This window comes from Peromyscus californicus, unplaced genomic scaffold (assembly GCF_007827085.1).
Source record: "Peromyscus californicus insignis strain IS unplaced genomic scaffold, ASM782708v3 Scaffold_10__1_contigs__length_136768540, whole genome shotgun sequence".
NCBI classification, from domain to species: domain Eukaryota; kingdom Metazoa; phylum Chordata; class Mammalia; order Rodentia; family Cricetidae; genus Peromyscus; species Peromyscus californicus.
Genome location: NW_026294391.1, coordinates 128,075,638 through 128,098,340, shown reverse-complemented (window position 1 = coordinate 128,098,340; position 22,703 = coordinate 128,075,638).

Genomic DNA, 22,703 nt, shown 5'->3' with positions numbered 1-22,703 from the left:
ATATTCACATACACACAATAAATAAATAATTTAAAATTTTAAATCATAATTATTAATTCACTTCTTTCATAATAATGAGTTTGGGTGTGACATTTCCACACATGTGTATATAGTATTTTTATGAAATCCATCTTTACAGTTTTCTTTTGCCCTGCATTTTAAACCCCTGTCCTTTTTTTTCTTTCTCAGTAATCTCTCTTACTACTTTCAGATAACCTTTATTAAAATAACATTTAGCTTCTACATATGAAGGAAAATGTACTTGGTTTTATGTGTTACTTATTTTACTTAATGTGATGACCTCTAGTTTTCTTGGAAATCAAATTAATTCATTCTTATTATGGTTGAAAATATAATCTATTGTGCATATATATCAGGTTTTCTTTATTCATTCATCCACTGTTGGACACTTAGGTTAATTCCATAACTAAGCAATTGTGAATAGTGCTTAGTTAAACATAGGTATGCAGACATCTCTACTATGTGCTAACTTTGAATCCTTAAAGTACATACCTAAGAAGAATATAACTGAATCATATGGTAGTCCTGTTGTTATCCTGAGACACCCACATACTGGTTTCCATAGTGGTGACTAAAATTTCCATTCCCACCATCAGTAAATAATGTCACTGTTCCACTCCCCAACATTTAATAATGTGTGTCTATGTGCAAGAGCATACTTATATGTGTGTTGAGAATAACCATTGGTACAGTTTTGAACTGCATTTTCCTAATTGCAAAAAAAAAAAATAGAGCATTTTTATATTTCTTCCTTTGATTAGTATCTGTGCAGTTCACTTGCCTATTCACTAATCCTTGTTATTTCCCTGTTGGTGTTTTAAAAACTTCTTTTATATATTCTTAGTCTTTTGAAAGATGGATAGCTACCAGAAGGGTTTTTCTTTCTGAAAAGGGCCTCACTTTGTAGCCTTGGCTGGCCTGGAACTCACTATAAGGACCAAACTAGCCTAAAACTCACAGAGATTTACCTGTCTTTGCCTCTGCCTATGAATGCATGGACTAAAAGCATGTACCAGCAGGCCTGGCCTAGCAGAAGGCTGTTGATTTGATGTACTTTTTTGTCAATTCTTAATTTAATTTTCTGAGCTTTGCAATTCTATTCTGGAAACTATTGCATTGGTAATATCTTAATGTGTTTCTGTCTCCATTTAGTAGTTTCAAAGTTTTAGATATTACATTGAGATATTTTATATATTTTAAATTAATTTTTGTAGAGGATTAAAGATAAGGATCTATTGTCAGTGTTCCACACCTGAATATCTACTTTCCCCAGCACTATTTGTCAAAGAAACTTCTTTATCTCCAATGTGTGTTTTGGGCACCTTTGTCAAGTATCAGAAGGCTGTAGCTAAGGGGGTTTATTTCTGGGTCCTCGACTCTAATCCATTGGTTTACACATCTGCTTTGTGCCAGGACCATGCTGTTTTTCTGATGATTCTGTAGTACAGTTTGAAATCAAGTATTATGATGTGTCCAGCATTTTTCTTTTTGCTCAGAATTGCTGTGCCTTTTTTGGTGTCTTAAGTTTCCATACTATGCTCTCTGTCTCATCTAAACTCATTCGATGGAGAACATAAAAAGCAAGGAGCTAAGGTCAGAGCAGAGAGAAATCCTAGAAACACCAGTAGTGCCTTTCTCAATTTCCCTTTGAAGCCCTCTTTCTGCTCTACTTTTACATTTTCCTTATAATTTAACTCATTCAAACACAACATATAACTTACTTATGTCAATTGCTTCATCTCTCTCTTACTTTTCCACACCAATACAATGTAAGTTCTTTAAAGATGGCGCTCTTTAAGTTGTCTCATAATGTATCCCAAGCACTGTGTACAGTGCTTGGAATCTATTATGTCCTCAACAAATATTCATATAATTGATTAGGAAATTTGCTTTTGTTCTGTCTGAAGTCATTGTTACTACTGCTCACCTTAAAATTCTGTCTGCTAGTGCTCCCAACCTGCACCTTCCATTTAGGTTTCCATGCACTTAGTAGACACTGTGTTCTGAGAAAAAAATGGAAATAGTGATGTCTTAATAAGACTCCAATCTAATTTATGAAGACAATCTGATGAACTGGCACTTTGCTCATCCATAAATTACCAGGATTCTGCCTTCAGGGTCAGAAAGTAAGCCAAAGGCCTTCTAGGGCCCATGCCTGAGGGGATGAATCTATAGAAATGTACACCCATATACATCTGAATCAGAGATTTTCATATACATCTGAATCAGAGGATTTGCTTAGACTTTTTATTAAGGTATATTAATGCCTAATAATTAGTTTGATTATGACATTTTGCATGCGCATCTAAGTATTTATCACATTCACAAAAAAACCTTCTCCCATACTCACCACTCCTATTGATCCCCTTCCTCTTTCTTACTAGTTTCTCTTCTACTTTCTTTTTTATGTGTGATCTAGTGAGTTTAATTGAGTTATTTACAAGACAAGGATGAGAGGTTATTTGGAGAAGCATGAACAACTTACCATTAGCAACATCACCAAAGAAAATACTTCCTTCTCCCCTAACAACAATTAATGGCCAATAGTTTCTCAGAGATGGATGGGACCTCATGAGCCCCTTCTTGTCCCCTATCCCCACAAGTATAAATTCTTATATTTTCTAGTTCAAAATGTTCATCTAATACTTCTAGTTTTAATGGTTAACATCCATTTTACAACATATTAATTATTTTAAAGCTTGTTTGAAATATGATATTTTGTTTAAAGAGTCATAAGTTAATTTGTAAGTTAAATAGTGTAAAAATTGTTCTGTGTGCTGCCATACAATGAGCATGCATCATGCTGTACTGGGGGAAGGACTTGACATTTCTGATTATCCAACTTCTCATGTGGTATTTTCCCCCTTCCAGTGAACCAACTGGTCATTTGACTGAACTGTTTAGATAAACCACTGTGGAAGAACATTTAGGAAAGGCATTTCTCTAGCTGCAGATAACATTGTTTAATATATAAAAGTGAAAATGAGCAAGAATCTTCAGGCTATATTTAGCTTTCTCTTGTCTAAAACATTATTTGGCAAGGCATATAGGCATCAGTCAGCCCTAGCCTCTTCTCCAAGTTTGATACTGAACTGAGACAGAGAAAGCAAAATATTCAAGGAGACATTTTAGCTTTTCCTGAAAACTGCTAAATGAAATATTTTAGTGTTGCTTTTGTTTCTATATGCTCTAAGACTGTATTTTGAAATAATTATGTATTAATAATTTCCAAAGACAGAAAAAAGGAAAAAAATCCAGTTGTTCCTAACCTTTACATCTAAAAAATCTATAGCACAATATAAAAACTGGAAAACTGTTACCAAAAAAGTGTATATGGAATCATAGTATATTTGACCATGTGTAGATTTATCAAACCATCTTTGCAATTCAGATACAGACTTCTTCTGCCACTAAAATAACTATCCTCTTCATCCCCCTCTATTTCAGCACACAAACTATTTTGAACTGTGATGTCTCAGAGAGGGCTCTCTTACCATGACACAAATATACTTAAACCTTTAGTAACTTTCCGACATCATTTTCACAGACTCAAAATTCCTGACAACTTGTCAGACCGGTGTTTTGAGCCTGGGCTCCCAGTTATTTCATTGCTTTAGTGCCATATTAAGAAGAAAAGAAACAAGATGTAGAAGACCCCTTTTGGAGACATTTAACATTCAAACACATTTTAGTTTATTTATTCTATTCTTGTCCTGGCTGAAGTACATATTTGTTAAAACCTCCTTAGTAAGTTTGTTCTAACGGCCTAGTTCCATGTTCAATAAGATAATGCAGTCTGGATTCAGAACTCTGAGGAATAGTATTTGATGATTTTCTTTCTCTAGTTTGCAAGAATTATGGTGTCTTAAGTGTTTAATTCATACCTTCCCATTATTGTGGGGACATTTCCCATGTTATCTCTTCTAATATGATTTTTCTTTTTCCAACCTTCCATTCTTCTCTTTTCCATCTGCTCTTTTTATGCTAAGATTTGTTTCCCATAATTATTCATTTCCAGAGACATTTAAGATAATTGTAGAAGTTTAGCTAGCTATCTCACAATTTTAATGATATGAATATGAGATTCACTTTACATAAACTAAATGTTATATAGTTTTATAATATGCTATTTTCTCTCTATACATGTGTATTATTCCATTCCATTAAACAACTGATTATTTTTAAATATTGAAAAGAAGAATGCTGGCAAGGGAGCAAATTGAAGTAATATCAGTCCAAAAGTTATGCTGAAAACATCTGGAATTATTGATAAAATACTAATACTCAAAAAATTAATACACAACCTAGCTTGAAAGGAAAGGACATTTTCAGGGACAGCGAAGGAAGAAAGAATTCATAGCTAGAACTAGGGTAACCATCTGTTTAGAATGGAAAATTCCATACCAGGGAAACTCCTCCATTCTGGGCATCTACAATGACTGGCAATGACCTTTGTCCAGAGCACTGACTAACAAAAAACTGCTATGAAATAGACTTACAGCTGAGAACTGGACACAAATTCACTCATTTGTACCTCACATCACTTCAAAGAATACTGTACCATTTTTATCTTTACATTTTGTTTATTTTGAAGTACTTATCCACAGGAAGTTGAAAAGATAACACAGAAAATAACTACAAACTCTACATCCAGTTTTCTCTCAATGGTTTCATGTTATGTATTACACTACAATACTATGATGATTAATCATGTCAACTTTTTAGAATTACCATGTAAATAATAAATCTCTTTCATGTCTACAAAAAGGCTATCTAGACTAGGTTAATTGAGGTGGGAAGAACCATGCTAAATATGGGCAGCAGCATTCCATGAGTTACAGTTCTGGGCTGAATAAAAAGGAAAAAATGAGCTGAGCATAAGCATTTATCACTTTTTGATTTCTGACAATGAATACATGGGACCAAATAGCTAATGTTCCTGACATATGTCTTTGCTTCTATGATGGACTACAAGCCAAAATAAACTCAACTTTCCTAAGTTACTTTGTCAGGTAGTTTGTTGTAATAGTAAGACAAGTAACTAATACAGACACCAAAATCATTAATTTTGATTCTACTACAGTCTTGGGAGGCATTTTTTTTAACCTGGGTAGGTTCATGTAAACACCATAATAATGAATATGGAAAATATTCTATCACTGATACCATCTTCCATTTGTTTCTTATAAAATATATTTGGCAACACCCTCTAGCATTCTGCTAAAAATAAATATGATATATACATCATTTCCTTGCTATTGACCTTACAGGGAATACTTCAAAAGTTCTTCCATTGTTTGTTTGTTTTTAATTTAGTTTACTTTGGTATGTTTAAGGAAGTTTCTATTTTTAGTTTAGTATAATTTCTTTATATTAAACAGAGTTAAGCAGGATAACCACTGGAGTAGCAGAAGTATGGCTTGAGAACCTGAAGCTGAAATGAGGGGTATCAATGAGAAAAAATTACCCTCTTCCACCATCATTACCAGGAGAAGCCAGAAGTCTTCTGCAGAATGCATTGCAGTATCCTAAGGACACACAGACAGGAATTCCACAGTCCTTCAGAGCCTGGGTCACATAAAGCCTTGTGCAGAAAGTTCAATCCTTATCTGGTCTGGACTCAGTCCAAGGAAGTACAGCAGAAAGTAGAAGATAGTTCACAGAAACCCTTCTTATATAGAAGAACACACTGACTTCACTTGTCTGAATTACTTAAGTATGTGACAGTTCAAGAGAAGAAAAATCATATCATAATGATGAATAAATTCAATTGGCATAATGCCTTCTGTTTCATGTTATTTTATATTTTATTATGTTTTGCTTTTATTCTTAACATATTTTTTTTTTTTTTTTGGTTTTTCGAGACAGGGTTTCTCTGTGTAGCTTTGCGCCTTTTCCTGGAACTCACTTGGTAGCCCAGGCTGGCCTCGAACTCACAGAGATCCACCTGGCTCTGCCTCCCGAGTGCTGGGATTAAAGGCGTGCGCCACCACCGCCCGGCTTGCTTTTATTCTTTATTATCATTATTTATTAAAATATTTGCTCTTTTATCTTATGTTTTTTGGTTGTGTTTTCAAATGTATCTTACCAGAAAAGTCTTCTATGAGTGTCCCCTCCTTTCCTTGCTATGGGATGGTCTTTCTACATGCTGTGAATATGTGTTGTTACCATTGGTTAATAAAGAAGCTGCCTTGGCCTATGGCAAAACAGGTTATAGCCAGGCAGGAAATCCAAGAGAGATAGAAGGATAAGAAAGGCAGAGTGATAGGAGATGCCAGCCCGCTGCCCAAGGAGTTAGATGCCAACAGACTCCTAATGCCATGGCCACATGGTAATATATAGATAAATAGAGATGGGTTAATTTTATTTGTAAGAGCTAGTTTGTTTTTGTCTTTCAGGAGAATGAAATTTTAATTGAACTGGGACTATTAGAAGACCATTAGTGTTAAATCTTTAGAGAAAAGCAGAAACAAACATTTAGGAAGACATACAATTTTTTATATAATATATACACATACACCATTTCACTCTGTTTCCTGGGATAGATGATTTGTCCCATTTCTTCAGTTGTCTCATTTGTCCAGTGTTCTTTAGATTCCTTAACCTTCATTCTCCTGAAAGACAAAAACAAAAACCTGTCCCCAAGACTAACTTTGGGGAAGTTCACTTTTGGCAAGTTATATCTAATTAAATGAAAAGCATTTGTTAGTTGTATAATTTAATTTAAATTGAATGGTCATGCTGGTTGATGAACTATCACCTCTTCTAATTAAGAGGTCTCTCTTGATCAAATCAAACCTTTATCAATTTTGATGGTATCCATAGCTTTTCTTCTCCTGTAGAAACAGAAGCAAAACCTCATCCCCAACATAATACATATCCTGGTTTCCATTCTGAGGTCAGCATATCCTTAAAGTATGTAGGCTGATTTAATTTTGTAGTTTTTTCTATTATCCAGTGTCTCTCCACAGCTATTGTTCCTTTCTCATTAGCATTGAGAAAATTCAAAGTTAATAGAGCATTATGCAGTCTATTTCTAGGGGGTTTTGTTACCCCTTTCTGTTTATTTAGCATATCCTTTAGAGTTCTGTTTGATCTTTCTATAACTGCTTGACCTGTAGGATTATGTGGTATGCCTGTAATATGCTTTATATTGTAATAAGCCAAAAACTGTTTCATTTTACCAGAGACATATGCTGGAGCATTGCCAGTTTTAATTGGTACAGGTATACCCATGATGGCCATAATGCCATTCTAGCAAATGAATGATTACAGAATCAGTCTTTTCAGAACTCAGAGCAGTTGCCCATTGAAATCCTAAATAGGTATCAATAGTGTGGTGTACACATTTCAGTTTTCCAAATTCTGCAAGATGAAACACATCCATCTGCCAGATTTCATTCCTCCGAGTACCCTTTGGGTCACATTCTGCTAGTAGTGGAGTTTGATTGTAAAAAGAACAAGTAGGATATTTCCTTATAATTTCCTTGGCTTGTTGCCAAGTTATAGAAAAATCCTTTTTAAACCCTTACTATTGACATAATGTTTTTTGTGAAATTCTGAGGCCTATAGCACATTTCCTAGCAATGTTTTTTCAATCTCACCATTACCTTGTAATAGAGGGCCTGACAGACACATATGGGGTTGGATGTGAGTTACATATAAGGGATGATTATTACTATTCCTGATTATATCTTATAACTTAATAAATAACGAAGTTAATTCTGACTCATCAGGGATAAATTCTGCTGTTTCAATATGTAAGACCATTCTTTCAGCATACTGAGAGTCAGTAACTATGTTGAGAGTTTCCAAAAAATCCATTAATACCATCAGAATAGCATATAATTCCAATTTTTTAACTGAATTATAAGGACTTTGAAACACTTTAAATTTTCTGATTTGTAACCTGCCTTTCCTTGTTTGTTTGTGTCTGTATAAAATGTAGGGGCTCCAGATATTGGTGTTTCCTGTACAATGCAAGGCAGGAACCATTTAGCTCTCTTTATAGGTTTAATTCTAACACTTTGGGGGTATTTGTTGTTATTTTCTCCCAAAAAATTACTGCAAGCTCTTTGCCAAGATTCACTTTCTGCCCATAATTTGCCCATTTCATCAATAGTTAAAGGTACTACAATTTCTGCTGGGTCTATTCCTGCTAACTGACAAAGTCTCAATTTTCCTTTTAAAATCAACTCACAAGATCTTTTCCACGTAAGCTTTTAATTTTTTTACTCGGTTTATTTGGTAGAAATACCCATTCCAATATAATATCTTCCTTCTGCTTTAAAATTCTTGTAGGAGAATGTTTAGAGGGTAAAATAACCAAAATGCAATCAAGCTTTGGATCCACATGTCCTTCCTGTACTTTCTTTTCCCCCAAAGCCAATTCCCTCTCTGCTTCAGCTGATAATTCTTTCTAAATTATCTGCAATTGATTCACCTAGTAAAATATCATCCATGTAATAATAAATTATAGATTTAGGAAATTGCTTACATATTATTTCCAATGGCTGTCATACAAAACATTGGCACAGTGTTGGGCTATTTTAACATTCCCTGTGGGATATCCCTCCATTGCTATCTCTTAACTGGCTGAGAATTATTATAAGTAGGCACCATGAATGCAAATCTTGATCAGTCTTTTTCTTGTAAGGGTATTGAAAAGAAACTGTCTTTTAAACTGATAAACTATAAGAGGCCATCCTTTAGGTAACAGAGTAGGCAAAGGAATTCTAGATTGTAGAGAGCCCATTGGCTGAATTACCTTGTTAATTGTTCTCAGGTCTGTTACCATTCTCCACTTACCAGATTTCTTTTTAATAACAAATACAGGATCAACCAAGGGCTGGTTGATTCTTCAATATGGTGAGCATTTAAGTGCTCTTGTACCAGGTCTTTCAAGGCCTGAACTTTCTCCATTGTTAAAGGCCATTGCTGAACCCATACAGGTTTGTCTGTTAACCATTTTACAGGTAATTCTATTGGTGTCTTTAAAAGATCAGCAGCTGTTTTGCCGTTTTTTATAATCTGAATGTCTGGTGACTGTTCTTTATAATACCTTCTAATATTTTTCTTAGAAACATATGTTAGTTTATGGTTTGTTTCTGAGGTTGGAAGAATGTTAATCTGAGTATTCCATTGTAATAAATCATGGCCCCATAAATTTATAGCCCTATTAGTCACATACGGCTTTAATTTTCCTCTCTGTCCTCTGGCTCTATACATTTGACCCATCTTGTGCTGTTTCATTTGAGATAATGTTCCAATCCCTAACAGCTGAACATTTACCTCTTGAAGAGGTCAGTTTTGATGCCAATATTCTGGTGCAATTATTGTTATGTCTGAACCTGTGTCTACAACACCCTCAATGAGAATGCCATTTATTCATATTTTTAATTTTGGTCTTTGTTCATTTATAGAAGTTTGCCAAAAAAATTGCTTTATGGTTTCTCCTGAATTTTCTGCTCTTTCTGCTATAGTTCACCCCAAGCAGTATGTTTTTTTTTTTTTTTTTTTTTTTTTTTTTTTTTACAATAGGCATTTGGTTATTTAATTGCTCTGGAAAGGGGTTTCTTCTATGATGGTAGGAAAGGACTGAACTGAATTTGCCATGGGGGCCTGCAAGAGGCCTCTCATGGAGTTTCCTGACAGCAAATGCAAAGGATTACTTTGTCTGTTCCTTGTTAATCTATATTTGTTAGTCCAATGTTTGCCTTTACCACACCTTCTGCATAATTCAGAAGGGAAGGCTCTTCTGTTGCCATTGTTCCTTGAAGAAACATTATTTCCTGGAATGCCCTGTTTACAGTACCTTTTTAGGTGACCTTGTTTACTGTAATTAAAGCATATAACATTATTTTTCTTCAAACCTCTGGAAATCGCCTCTCCTATCCAAATATCATCATGGTCATGAGATTCAATATTAATTGTATCTTGGATACATTCCTTCAAGAGTGCTGACCTTGCCTTTAACAGCCTATAACCATTTTGCATGCTGCATTAGCATTCTCAAAAGTCAGAGATTTAATTATTGTCTAGCTTCTGAATTTGGTATCATTCTATTTACTGCTGAAGATAGCCTTTGTAAGAAATATGTGAAAGTTTCCTTTGGGCCCTGTATAACTTTTGTAAATGACTGAAGTTTTCTTTCATATTTCAATTCTGTCCCAAGCACTCATGGCCACCATGCAGCATAGAATTAGTGTATGGTCATCATATGAAGATTGTCTTTGTATATCAGCATAATTATGCCTTCTCAAGAAGCTAATCTTAGGAAATTTCCATACCTCTAGCCCTACATCATTGTACTATAGTCTTAGCCTCCTCTTTCTACCAGGTTCTCCATTGTAACTGTGGACCAGCCTCTAGGACAGCTGTAACCAAATCTTTCCAGTCTTGAGGGATAATTCTATTACAAGCTGACCATGAGTTTAACATCTGCTTTACAAATGGAGAATGCCTACCATATGAAACTATAGCGTCTTTAAATCTCAAATCAAAAATTTCCACAGGAGTCCAGTTAGCTCATACACAGCCTTGAGCATTTGGCAGTTGCTGTTTGAAAACCTTAGGCTGTTTCTCTGTAACCATATAATTCAATGTTGAGATAGGTTCACCTTTAAATTCTTCTGTCTGTGCCTGAATATCTCTATGATCTGTTTTAACAAGTTTTTCCAAAATTTTTATCTTGGCACTCAAATTAACCAACCTTTCTAATGATAAAACAAAAATGATCAAACAAATAATATTCATAATTGACATTATGTAAATCCCATCAACATTAATTATCCTCTCATTTAATTGTTCCATTTTAAGACTGCCTTATTTGTTATCAGAGACAAAATTCCCTCCATTGTAAAAATGTTTCCCATTTTTTAATGTAGGAAAAAATCTCTCTTAACTATTTTTTCCCTTTAAGATATCTTAATTGACTCACCAAGTCTGCCAACTTCATAGAATAATAGGTGCCTGAGAGAGTTAAGGCAGCTACCTAGTGTAGTAGCAGTCCAATATGGGGATCCTGACAGAGCCCACAACCCACCAGGAGAGAAGCCAAAGAGACTGCAGACCATGTAGGATGGAGACTCCGGTCATGTGCAGCCTAGGCCTGAGCCCTAGAAAAGTGGCTTTTTCATGAATTCATGCCACAAATGTTAGGCTGCCAGATGTAAGATGAATTGCTAAACCGTCTTATTAATAAAAAACCCAGAGCCAGATATTGGGGTGAAAACTGAGAAATCAAAGGAATAGGACAAGCCACAGCCAACCTCCCCTCACCAATTCCTCAGCCTCCAGAGAGAGCTACTTCTTGTATACCCATGCCTATATGTCTTTCTGTCCTTGCCCTCTTACTTCCTCTTTCTGCCCAGCTCTATTACTTCCTATCTGTCTGTACAGACCTACAGACCTCTATGGTTAACTAGTGCTTGGATTAAAGGTATGTGCCACCATGCCTGGCTCTGTTCCCAGTGTAACCTTGAACTCACAGAGATCCAGATGAATCTCTGCCTCTCAAATGCTAGGATTAAGGTGTGTGCTACGATTGCCTGACCTCTATGTCTAATACAGTGGCTGGCTTTTTCCTCTGGTCCTCATATAAGCTTTATTGGGGTTCACAAATAAAACATCCCCACAATCTTTCAAATTTTTATTTTGTGTATGTGTGAATGTACAATGGCATGTGTTTTGGGGGTGTCTTAGTTATGATTTCTATTGCTGTGAAGAGACACCATTACCACAGCAACTCTTCTAAAGGAAACACTGAATTGAGGTGGTGGCTTACAGTTTCAGAGGTTTAGTCCATTAGCATCATGGCGGGGAGCATGGCAGCATGCAGGTACACAGATACATCTTGATCAGAAGACAACAGGAAGTGGACTGTGACAATGAGAAGTGACAATGAGAAGTGTCTTGAGCACGGGAGATTTCAAAGCCTGCCTCCACAGTGACACACTTCCCCCAACTACTACTCCAACAAAACCACACCTCCTAGTAGTGCCATTCCTTATGAGCTTATGGGAGCCAATAACATTCATATTACCACAGGGGTTGTAAATGAATACATCCTATGCACATGCAGAGGCCAGCAAAGGATTTTCATGTGTCCTATCACTCTTGGCCTTATTCCCTTGAGACAGGCTCTCTCACTGAACTTGGAGCTAGACTGACAGCCAACAGGCTCTAGTGATCCTTGTCTCCAAGCTCCCCTCCCCAATAGTACTGAAGTTAGCATGTGCAGCCAACCCAATCTAACCCAGGTCCTTGTGCTTGTATAGTAAGCACTTGAACCATTGAACCATTTTCCTGGTCCCAGAAGAGTCATTTTTTTAAACAAAAAGAATCCAGATTTTGATTTGATGCACAAAATACAACTTTAATTTGATTTGAAACTATGACAAAAAATTTGTCTTTCTAAAGTTAATAGGATTTGGATGACTTAGGAAAGTCTCCCTTCTGGCAGGTCTGCATTCTCAATTAGAAAGTAATGCTGTGAAAGAAAAAAATAAGTAGAATTAAGCAACTTAAAATCACACACACATTATATATATCATATTCTATTATGAAAGTAAATAGCAGCAACAAAATTTTCAAACTAACCTGGGTATGCTGGTCAACATATACTTTAGGCATCTGATAGAAATATGGATCATATCTTGCACTTTTAGCTATTTGTTACGCTACCTGCTCATCAAATATGCATAATGCAATATTATAAGGGGTTTAAAAAGGGACCTCATAATCATACACCATGAACTCACTAAGCCTCACTTAAAGTCTTTAAGATACATCAACCTTTCCTTGGGTAAGTGTTATGCTTGAGACACATTAGTAACTGTGGCCATGATTATTTATCAAGTAGCATGTAGCCTTAGAGTCAAAACAGGAAGAATCCATTTCTTTATTCACTCGGAACAGATGAACTGTTCTTTAGCAAATAATGCAGTACACAAACAACTGGCTACTTTTCTTCACTACTTTATTGTCATCTAGATACCCCTAGTTGTGAAACAGTTTCAGGTGATAAACTTTCTGAAAAACTTTTCTGTGTGCAAAAGTAAGTGTCAGTCAAATGGGCTAATGATTGACATATAAAGTTAGTAGTAACAATCTATATCCTGTCAATTACCTCTGGACTCCTGCTCTTTTCTATCTCCTCTCTCTTCTTTTGGTGCTTTCCTTGCTCTAGGCTTCCTCTTCAGTTTTGTCTTCTGTTTCTTCAAAACGTTCAACACTCTGTTCATCTTCCTTCTTAAAGGATTAAACCATCTGCTATAATTTGAAAAGTTCAAACGAAGCTTTACTTTTCTTTTTTTGTATATATTATTTATTGCATTCTTAACCCAACATTAACATTTTGAGTTTTACAGACAACACAAACAACTGTGATGTGGCCATTATGCTTTTAATGGAGATATAAAACCAACGCAAAAGAATGTTTTATATATCATTAGCATAGTGATTAACTTAAATTACATTTTAATAATGTAAAATACAGTGTGTTAGACCTCAAAAGAGAAACTACAAAGTTGCCTGCAACCTAAGATGTTGGAAAGGTTCCTTAAATTGTTTTTACCCACCAACTTTCTAATACTCAGTGGCATCTGGGGGGACATAAGAAAATATGAGACTCTTTTCAGCTGTTACTCAGAACTTTAGTAAAGCTGTATGATAATGTCACTATGGGGCCATAAAATTTTCCCACAAGTACTTCCAATAGCATAGTCAGTTCAGAGGCTTAATAGTTCAAAGCATAGAAAGCAGCTAAGTTTTCTTGGAGAACTGTGAAACAGAAATCCTGTTACTCTCCTACAGAGAAACTCTCTAAAATGTAGGCATAACTCAAGGATGTCAGTTCTATGAAGTTTCAATAAACACTCCAAGGCACAAGTGTTGGGCACAGCCTGTTAATCAAGATGTCACTGCACCATACTTTTGGAGTTTCAGGATACTGTGCTTGATGTGACAGGACATTGACTTTATTCCCTAGTTAAGAGCACCAGGTTTCAAGATCAGCTTCCATTTACACAGGATGCACCAATAAATCCTTAAGGTGATGAGTGGTCAGGTACTATGTTCCTAACACATCTTGCCTTTCTGTTTTTGATGGACTGGGGCTCTTTAAATACAAGGTTTGTAGGACTTCAGGGGCTCTGACTGCCCTAAAAGTAGTCTTGAAGCAATACAGTCCTTTTCAAAGAACCCACTCGATATTTAATTTCTTTCAAATGAAAAATGTTAGGGATGGCATGTAGGCTAAATATTTGATGATTAATATCAAAAATTGTAATATAACTAAGACATTTAATAGGGCAAAATATACTGTATTGGCAAGGTTAATTATTTGTGTGAAATATTCTATATATCAACTGAACAAAAAAAATTCAAACCACTAGAAGCCCAAAGGAAGAGAAACAGCTAAAAGACAATCAAAAGTCAGGAAAGTTTACTGGTTTTAGAACACATTACCATACTTGATATAGAAATATTTCACTTTCAAAACTAGTGTTTGCTGTGGAAGCTGCTAAAGGCCAGTGTACCAAGATGCTGTTTCTAGTATGGGAGTTAGTTAAGTTAGCGCTTCTGTAAGAAGGAACTGGATCTCTTAGCATTCTTTCACACACTAGCTCATAATTTGATGATTTCTGTTTACTAGGTCAAAACTAAGCAGGAAAGGAATTAAGTTGATTAATCAGGCCTGGAATGAAGCTTTACTTTTCAACAGTAGTGAGATAGCAACACTATTCACCCAGATTACTGAACTTTCCTGTCTGATTTGTTTAATCTCATTCTGAAAAATGTACTGCATTTGGATCCTTCAAATTTATCACTATAAAACATTACTAACATTCTGTCTGTAGTCTTTGTGATCATATGAACCCCCACAATCAGAACAGGGCATTGCAACTACTCTGTAGCATGATTGGTACCTAATCAACAACCACTTTATACATTTTCTTGTCAAGGCACTTTTCCTTTCACTCCTACTCCAGAGAGAATCCCCTGTTGTCTGACCTTCAAAATCAACAATAATGGTTTATATCGCATTACTATTTACAATTTTCAAAGCACTTTCACTTACTTTTGCTGTCATTTGGTATTCAATCCCATACTCTCTTGTGTCTGTGTAGTGATCAAGTACAGGAGGACCCACGAGGACATTATGTGCCAAAATCTTGCCCAGGTACCTCATATGGTTTATCTTACTTAATTCACACAAATGTCATAGAAAGTGCTGCATTTCCTATTTTGAAATGATTAAACTAGGACTTATACCAGGTCTCACCGTACTGAAGCACTAGTTAATACATGCTAACCTCAGGCGTGTTATAGATTGTGTCACTAATGCCTTCATATGCATGAATGACATTATTTATTTATAAATTTATTTATTTTTAAAATATTTTTATTTTATAACTAATTTAATATTACATATCAGCCACAGATTCCCCTGTCCTCCCTCCTCCCACCCCCCAGTCTCCCCCGCAATTCACCCCCCATTCCCACCTCCTCCAAGTCAAGGTCTCCCCTGGGGAATCAGCTCAGCCTGGTAGATTCAGTTGAGGCAGGTCCAGTCCCCTCCTCCCTACACCAAGTCTGAGCAAAATGTCTCAGCATAGGCCCTAGGTTCCAAAAAGCATGCACCAAGGACAGGTCCTGGTCCCACTGCCTGGGGGCCTCCTAAATAGTTCAAGCCAATCAACTGTCTCACTTATCCAGAGGGCCTGATCCAGTTCCATGGGGGCTCCTCAGCTATTGGTTCACAGTTCATGTTTCCACTAGTTTGGCTATTTGTCCCTGTATTTTTTCCAATCATGGTCTCAATATCTCTTGCTCATATAATCCCTCCTCTCTAGCGCTGATTGGACTCCTGGAGCTCCACCTGGGGCTTGGCCGTGTGTAGATGTAACCAACTGTCTTATTAAATAAGAAACACAAAAGCCGATTCAGAGAAGAAGGCCAAGAGGTCAGAGCTAAGAGCCTTACCCTTCCTGCTTCAGCGATCCTCTTCAGCCAAGAGAGCTCTCTGAAAGGGACCTACTTCCTGTGTGTTTGTCTTTCTGTTCTGCCTTCTCATTGGTTGTAAACCCAAACACATGACTGCCTGGTCACTGCCTGTCTGTAGAGACTTCCAGGTCTTCTGTGGTTGGGATTGGGATTAAAGGCGTGTGTCTCCAATGCTGGCTGTATCCTTTTACACACAGAGATCTACCTAGCTCTGTCTACCAAGTACTGGGATTAAAGGCATGCGCCACCACCACCAGGCTCTAATAGCTCTGACCCACAGGCAACTTTATATATTAACATACAATTAAAATCACATTTCAGTACAAATAAAATACCACCATATTTCCCCTTTTCTATTTTGATTAAAAGAAAAAAAGAAAAAGGTTATAACAAAAGAAAAACTATATACAAAAGTACAATACCTATTTACAATATATACAAGCAATAAATACCTAAACAATGTCTAGTCCATTTGTATTTGACAAATTCAGAGAAAATAATTTCATTATCTATCCTATTTTGGTAAGTCCAAAATGTATCTAATTCACTTTCTATCCTAATTAATCTTCAACTATAACTAACTAACCTTCAACTATAACTAACTAATCTTCAACTCCCTCAGAGACCCAAGAAGGAAATAATATTAGCTAACAAAAATAAAAACAGGGAGTGCATGCAAGCAACTTCCAAAAAATTTGTGAGTTGACAGAAACAGCCAGCTGTCTGGACAGTCACCTGAGGTTTCTCCGCAGTGCTGGGGCATCATCTTCAGCCTATAGGCTTAGCGTATCTGACAGACTCATTTGTGAAGTAGGATGTACACAAGGTCAACAGTTCAACCTCACATTGGGTGAGAGCAGTCCATGTACCAGAAACACCTGAATTCCACTAGTGTCATGTCATGATTCAGGATTTTAAATTCTGGAAATTGTTGATGGTTTTTGAATTCAGCTGTTCATTCTTCTTGGCTGTGTATATGTGGTTTCATCTCAGCATCCCGTTCTTCTCCACATCCCTCCATCAAATGCCAGTCTACTATTGAGAGGCATGAGCTTAGTTACTCTTCAAGAATAACTGTTTCAGCTGCTGTTCCATAGCACATCAGAAGCCATCTGCCCACTGCCTGTTCAGCCTGGTACGGCCAGTTTGTAAGCAATATAAGTCTCTGTTTTTACTTGGTAGGGTCTGAGCGGCTGTGGGACTGGCGGGTGAGAAAGATTTGTCCTGACTGTGGGCCAGGCAGGAAAACTCTAGCTAAAAATGGCGCCCAACATGTTGGCAAGAGTTTCCACTTAAAACCTGAGAAAGGATTCTAAAACGGAGCTAAAAACAGCTTCCTAATTGTCTCTCTCAAATGAGCGGCAGCTGCTGGTTTGAGCTAGTTGTGGGTTCCTAGCATGCACGCTCGACCTGCAGTATGGTGGGAATGAGGCCTCTGCAAGTGGCACATTAAGCTGCATGGTGGATTTAGCCTGTACTAGTACAAAACAAAAAAAGAGGTTTCTGGGCTACACGCTGCTTGGATAAAAGCATAGACCCACAATAGCTCCCAGAGCTGACGGTAAACGTAACACTGCCATGTTGGGAAGCTGAGGTGGGCAGAGTCAGCAGCCACAGCTGCTGCAGTTTAAAGCAATAGACTCACAATAAGACAGATTCAGATGTAATAGTTTACAATGTGTGTAAAATATACGTAGGCTTGAAAGAGACAAAAAAGGTGATATATACAGTTATATAAACAAATACATAGTTTTAAAAAATAAAGTATTTAAAGAGACAGTAAAGGTAGTATAAAAAATAAGCCATGTAAACATGGATATTACACAGAGAATCTGGATTGTGTTGTCTTTGGGATTTTTAACTGCAGAAAAACATTTGATTGTAAAAGATGTTGAGTTAAACCAAAATGTATATTTTAAAGATACCTTGACTTCAAAATTTGGATGTAAGGATGTGTTGCTTTGGAAAGGAGACTCTGCTTTTGTTCCCACAGAAAGCCAAAGGCTATGGATTTATTCCAGATTAAGATACATCAGGTTTGACCAGCCAAGACCCCCTGAAAGGTCTCCGATAACACCATGGCCCAGATGATCCAACATCCAGAATGGTTTGAAGGCAACTGGCTCAGACAATACAACCTCATGGACTATTCCATAATCCTAAAATTTTCTTTGTGCCCCCATAAGATACAGCGCCCCCCCAGCAGGAAGTAGAGAAGCTACACCCAAATTCCCAAATTATATGTAATTTTACTTTGTTAAGGTTAAAACCTTCCTTTTTGAAAAAAAGAAAAGAAATGGGGAAGTGCTGTGGGATGTTCTGTATGTCAAGAGTGTTGCTGATTGGTCAATAAATAAATCACTGATTGGCCAGTGGCCAGGCAGGAAGTATAGGCAGGACAAGGAGGATAATAAAGCTAAGAAGTGGAAGGCTGAGTGAGAGAGACACTGCCAGCCGCCACGATGACAAACAGCATGTGAAGATGCCAGTAAGCCACGAGCCACGTGGCAAGATATAGATTTATAGAAATGGATTAATTTAAGCTGTAAGAACAGTTAGCAAGAAGCCTGCCACGGCCATACAGTTTGTAAGCAATATAAGTCTCTGTATTTACTTGGTCGGGTCTGAGCGGCTGTGGGACTGGCGGGTGAGAGAGATCTGTCCTGACTGTGGGCCAGGCAGGAAAACTCTAGCTACAACCATGGAACTCTACATCTGCTTCCATCAGTCACTGGATGAGAGTCCTATCATGACAGTTAGGGTGTTCGGCCACCTGATCACCAGATTAGGTCAGCTTGGACTTTCTCTCCACCACTGCCAGTAGTCTATTGTGGAGGTATCTTTGTGGATTTCTGGAGACCTCTCTAGTACTCTGCTTCTTCCTATTCCCATGGTATCTCTTTCCTTGTTCTCCCACTCTGTTCCTGATCCAGCTGAGGCCTCCCTCTCGCCTAAGCTCTCTTTCCCCTGACCCTTGACTCAGCAAAGAAAAACAATGGCATCATGAGATTTGCTGGCAAATGGATGAAACTAGAAAAAAAAAAATCATCCTGAGTGAGGTAACCCAGACTCAGAAAGACAAACATGGTATGTATTCACTCATATGTGGATACTAGATGTAAAGCTAAGGATGACCAGACTGCAAGTCACAACTCTAGGGAGGCTACCTAGTAAAGAGAACCCTAAGAAAGACACAGGGATCACCCAATGACAGAGAAATGGATGAGATCTACATAAGCATACTATCATTTTTTAATTAAAATATAATTATAGTATTTCTCCTTTCCTTTTCCTTCCTCCAACTTTTCCCACGTATACCCCCTCTCTCAAATCTATGATCTTTTAATCATTACTGTTACATGTGTAGATGTACATATATATATGTGTATATATATATATATATGTATTCATAAATACATAAGTAAACCTGCACAGTCCATATAATAGTACCTGTATTCAAGACCTCATTTAATTTTCTCAATGAGAAACATGGGCACTAGTTCTATTATTTCCATTTTTCAGATAAAGAAACTGAGACAGACACCAACACCAATAAGAAAAGTAATTGGCCTGAGGTTGCCAAATTACTTAATGAGCCAGGATTCAAATTCAGACCTAGAAAATCTAAAGTAAAGTCTTCCTACATCTGTGTTAACCTCTCCTTTCTCCTTTCTGGGCATGCAATTCCTTTAGGATGGAACATTACCTTATAAATATTAGTTGATTTTTATCATGAAATGTTATTTATTGTTTATAGGGCTTTCAGTTTCTAAAGAACTAAGCACACATGAAATAGGAGGAAAGGGGAATGTTCATGGCAAAGGTTATGCAGAGGACAGAATATTTGTTTAACTATGTAAAGATGTGTTGCATTTGTTTGTGTTGCAGAGTAATTTTTAACTATGTAAAGATGTGTTGCATTTGTTTACACTGCATTTAACTATGTAAAGATGTGTTGCTGTTTCCACCTTGCCCACCTAAGGCACCTAACTGGTCTAATAAAAAGCTGAACAGCCAATAGCTATGCAGGAGAGAGATTGATGGAACTAGAAGGGAGAGAGGAAAGGGGACCCAGCCAGCCAGGGACCAGAAAGACAGATACAGAGGAAGCAAGCAAGCAGGATGGACAGTACATAAATGAGGTAAAAGAGCCTCAGGGCAGCACATAGATTAACAGAAATGAGTTAATTTAAGTTAAAAAAAAAAAGCTAGCTAAGAAACAAGCCTAAGCTAAGGCCAAGCATTTATAATTAATAATAAGTCTCCACGTCATGATTTGGGAGGTGGTCTTCCAGGAATCTTGCTACAGGGAAACACAAAGAAAATAAAGATAAGATCTGCCTATAAGACTGTGAAGAGAAAATAACAGAATCGCCATCTCTTTAGCTCAGTGCTAAGCAGCATAAGAAAGGGAACACCCAGCAGTGCTACTTCAATGTCCAGAGCAACTGGGTTCTGGGCATATAGGAACCTGAGATAGATAAGCCTGCCTTTGAAAGGATAACTTTGAAGGTAATAACTCACTTTTCTCCCATAAAACTACATTACTTGGTTGTCAGTGAGCTCCAATAGGTAAGACAGATGTGAAGGAAAGAAACACCTTTTTCTCAATAAGTCATAAAATTGTCTCCAGGTATAAAGTGAAATAGTGAGTGAAGGCCAAAAATATATTTGTATGATTTACCTATTATCTCTTTATGTTGTATTGTTAACTACAGTCTGGAAAAGAGGCAAGAACTAAAACTACATAGTTCTTAGTCTACTGAGGCCAGATGTGTATCAGAACACAGTTTTCTTTAATTTCACAAAGGTAACATGATGTGATTCACTGATTACTGTTTGACACTCCCAAGGAGCCTGGGGTAGTTTTTCATAATAAAATACATTAACATTTCTGCAATAAAATATATACATATTCACTCTAAGCAATAAATAAGACTAGAAAAAAATCAGATCAGATTAGATCAGCATTTTTGCTTTAAATGACTTAGAAAAAAAATTTAGGTTTATAGAATTTCTGAACATCCAGAATTACAGCTAAGAAATTAAGGCTTATATAAGCTTCCTGATTCTGTAACCTTAATATATCTTACTTTTCATCATAAAATGACCAGATGTCCTTTATTCATGAGGTTTATTTTAAATTTAGTGGTATACATTTCACTTTTACTGTCAAAGAAAAATATGGCATAGTAATCTTTAAAAACCACTGTGGGCTGAAGAGATGGTTCAGTCTGTAAAATACATACCACACAAAAACAGAGAGCTGAGTTTTGATCCCCAGAACCCACAGAAAGAGTCAAGCATGAAATCCTAACAATATTGTTGCCTAAACAAAACCTACACAATGGCAACAGCAGATGATATTTCAAAGTTGATAGAGGAAATCTTGCAAGGCAGGTCCCACCCCTAGATTAAAAAAAAAGCTACAGCCTATTAATTGTTGCTAAGAGAAGGAGATCAGGGGAAAGCCCTGATAGGTCATCCAGTCCCAAATGGTCATCCCTAAACACACACACACACACACACACACACACACACACACACACACATACATATGTGTGTATGACACTAAATGCACTCAGTAGGTTGTATTTGTGTATGTGTGAGTGTATGTGCATGTATAACTCATAACAACAATAATGAAGAAGAGGTCATAAAGTTGGGTAGAAGTGGGGGGAACATGGGAGAGATTGGAGAGGGAGGGGTAGAAATGACATAAAAACAATATTCATGTATGAAATTCTCAAAAAATAAGAATAATATTTTACCAAGTGAGTTCCAGGAAAGGCGCAAAGCTACACAGAGAAACCCTGTCTCGAAAAACCAAAAAAAAAAAAAAAAAAGAATAAATATTTTAAAGCCAAATATGGTCTCTTGTATCTGTAACACTAATGGGGGGAGGGGAAACAGGTGAATTCCCAGAGACTACAACATTCAATGAGAGACTTTAAAAAGATAAGGTATTGAGTGATCAAGACACTGATCTCTGGCCTTCACAAATACACACTCATATGCACACGTGTGTACATATACATGAACATGTACACATGCAAACACAGAGAGAGAGGAAAGAGAGAATACTAACTCATCTAAATTTCAAAGGACTTGGTTTTCAGTCCATCCTTATAATTAACTGTCATACTATGGTTAAATAGAAAGACAGGACGTGATTAGAGCTCCATATCCTAGAGTCTGACTAGAACCTCTTGCCACCTAAGAAGAAAGAATTCTAGCATAATTAACATTTGTTGTAAAGGCTTCTGACAAAAAGTTAATATTCATTCCATATATAGGTGTTTTATGTTAAAGTAGAAATGACCCAGGCTTAAGGTCTGAATGTATAACACCTTGAGTATAAGTCATTACTTTGCCAAGCATTGTCTGGGATTCTCAAAAGAAAACTAACTTTGATTACCTTCCTGTATCTGTGTGCTAGACTTTTACCTTATTAACTTTCATCATATCAGGTACCCCTTTGGAACCATCCAGTGATATAACTTTAAACCCCACTATAACAACACTATATATGACGAATGTAAAAATTTGCCTTGTTGGTGCAAGATGTGTTTCTATACCTTTAATCCCAACACTCTAGGGGAATAGGCAGTAGATCTCTGTGAGTTTAGGGCCAGCCTGGTCTACAAAGCTGTCAAGGTACCGGCCAACCAGGG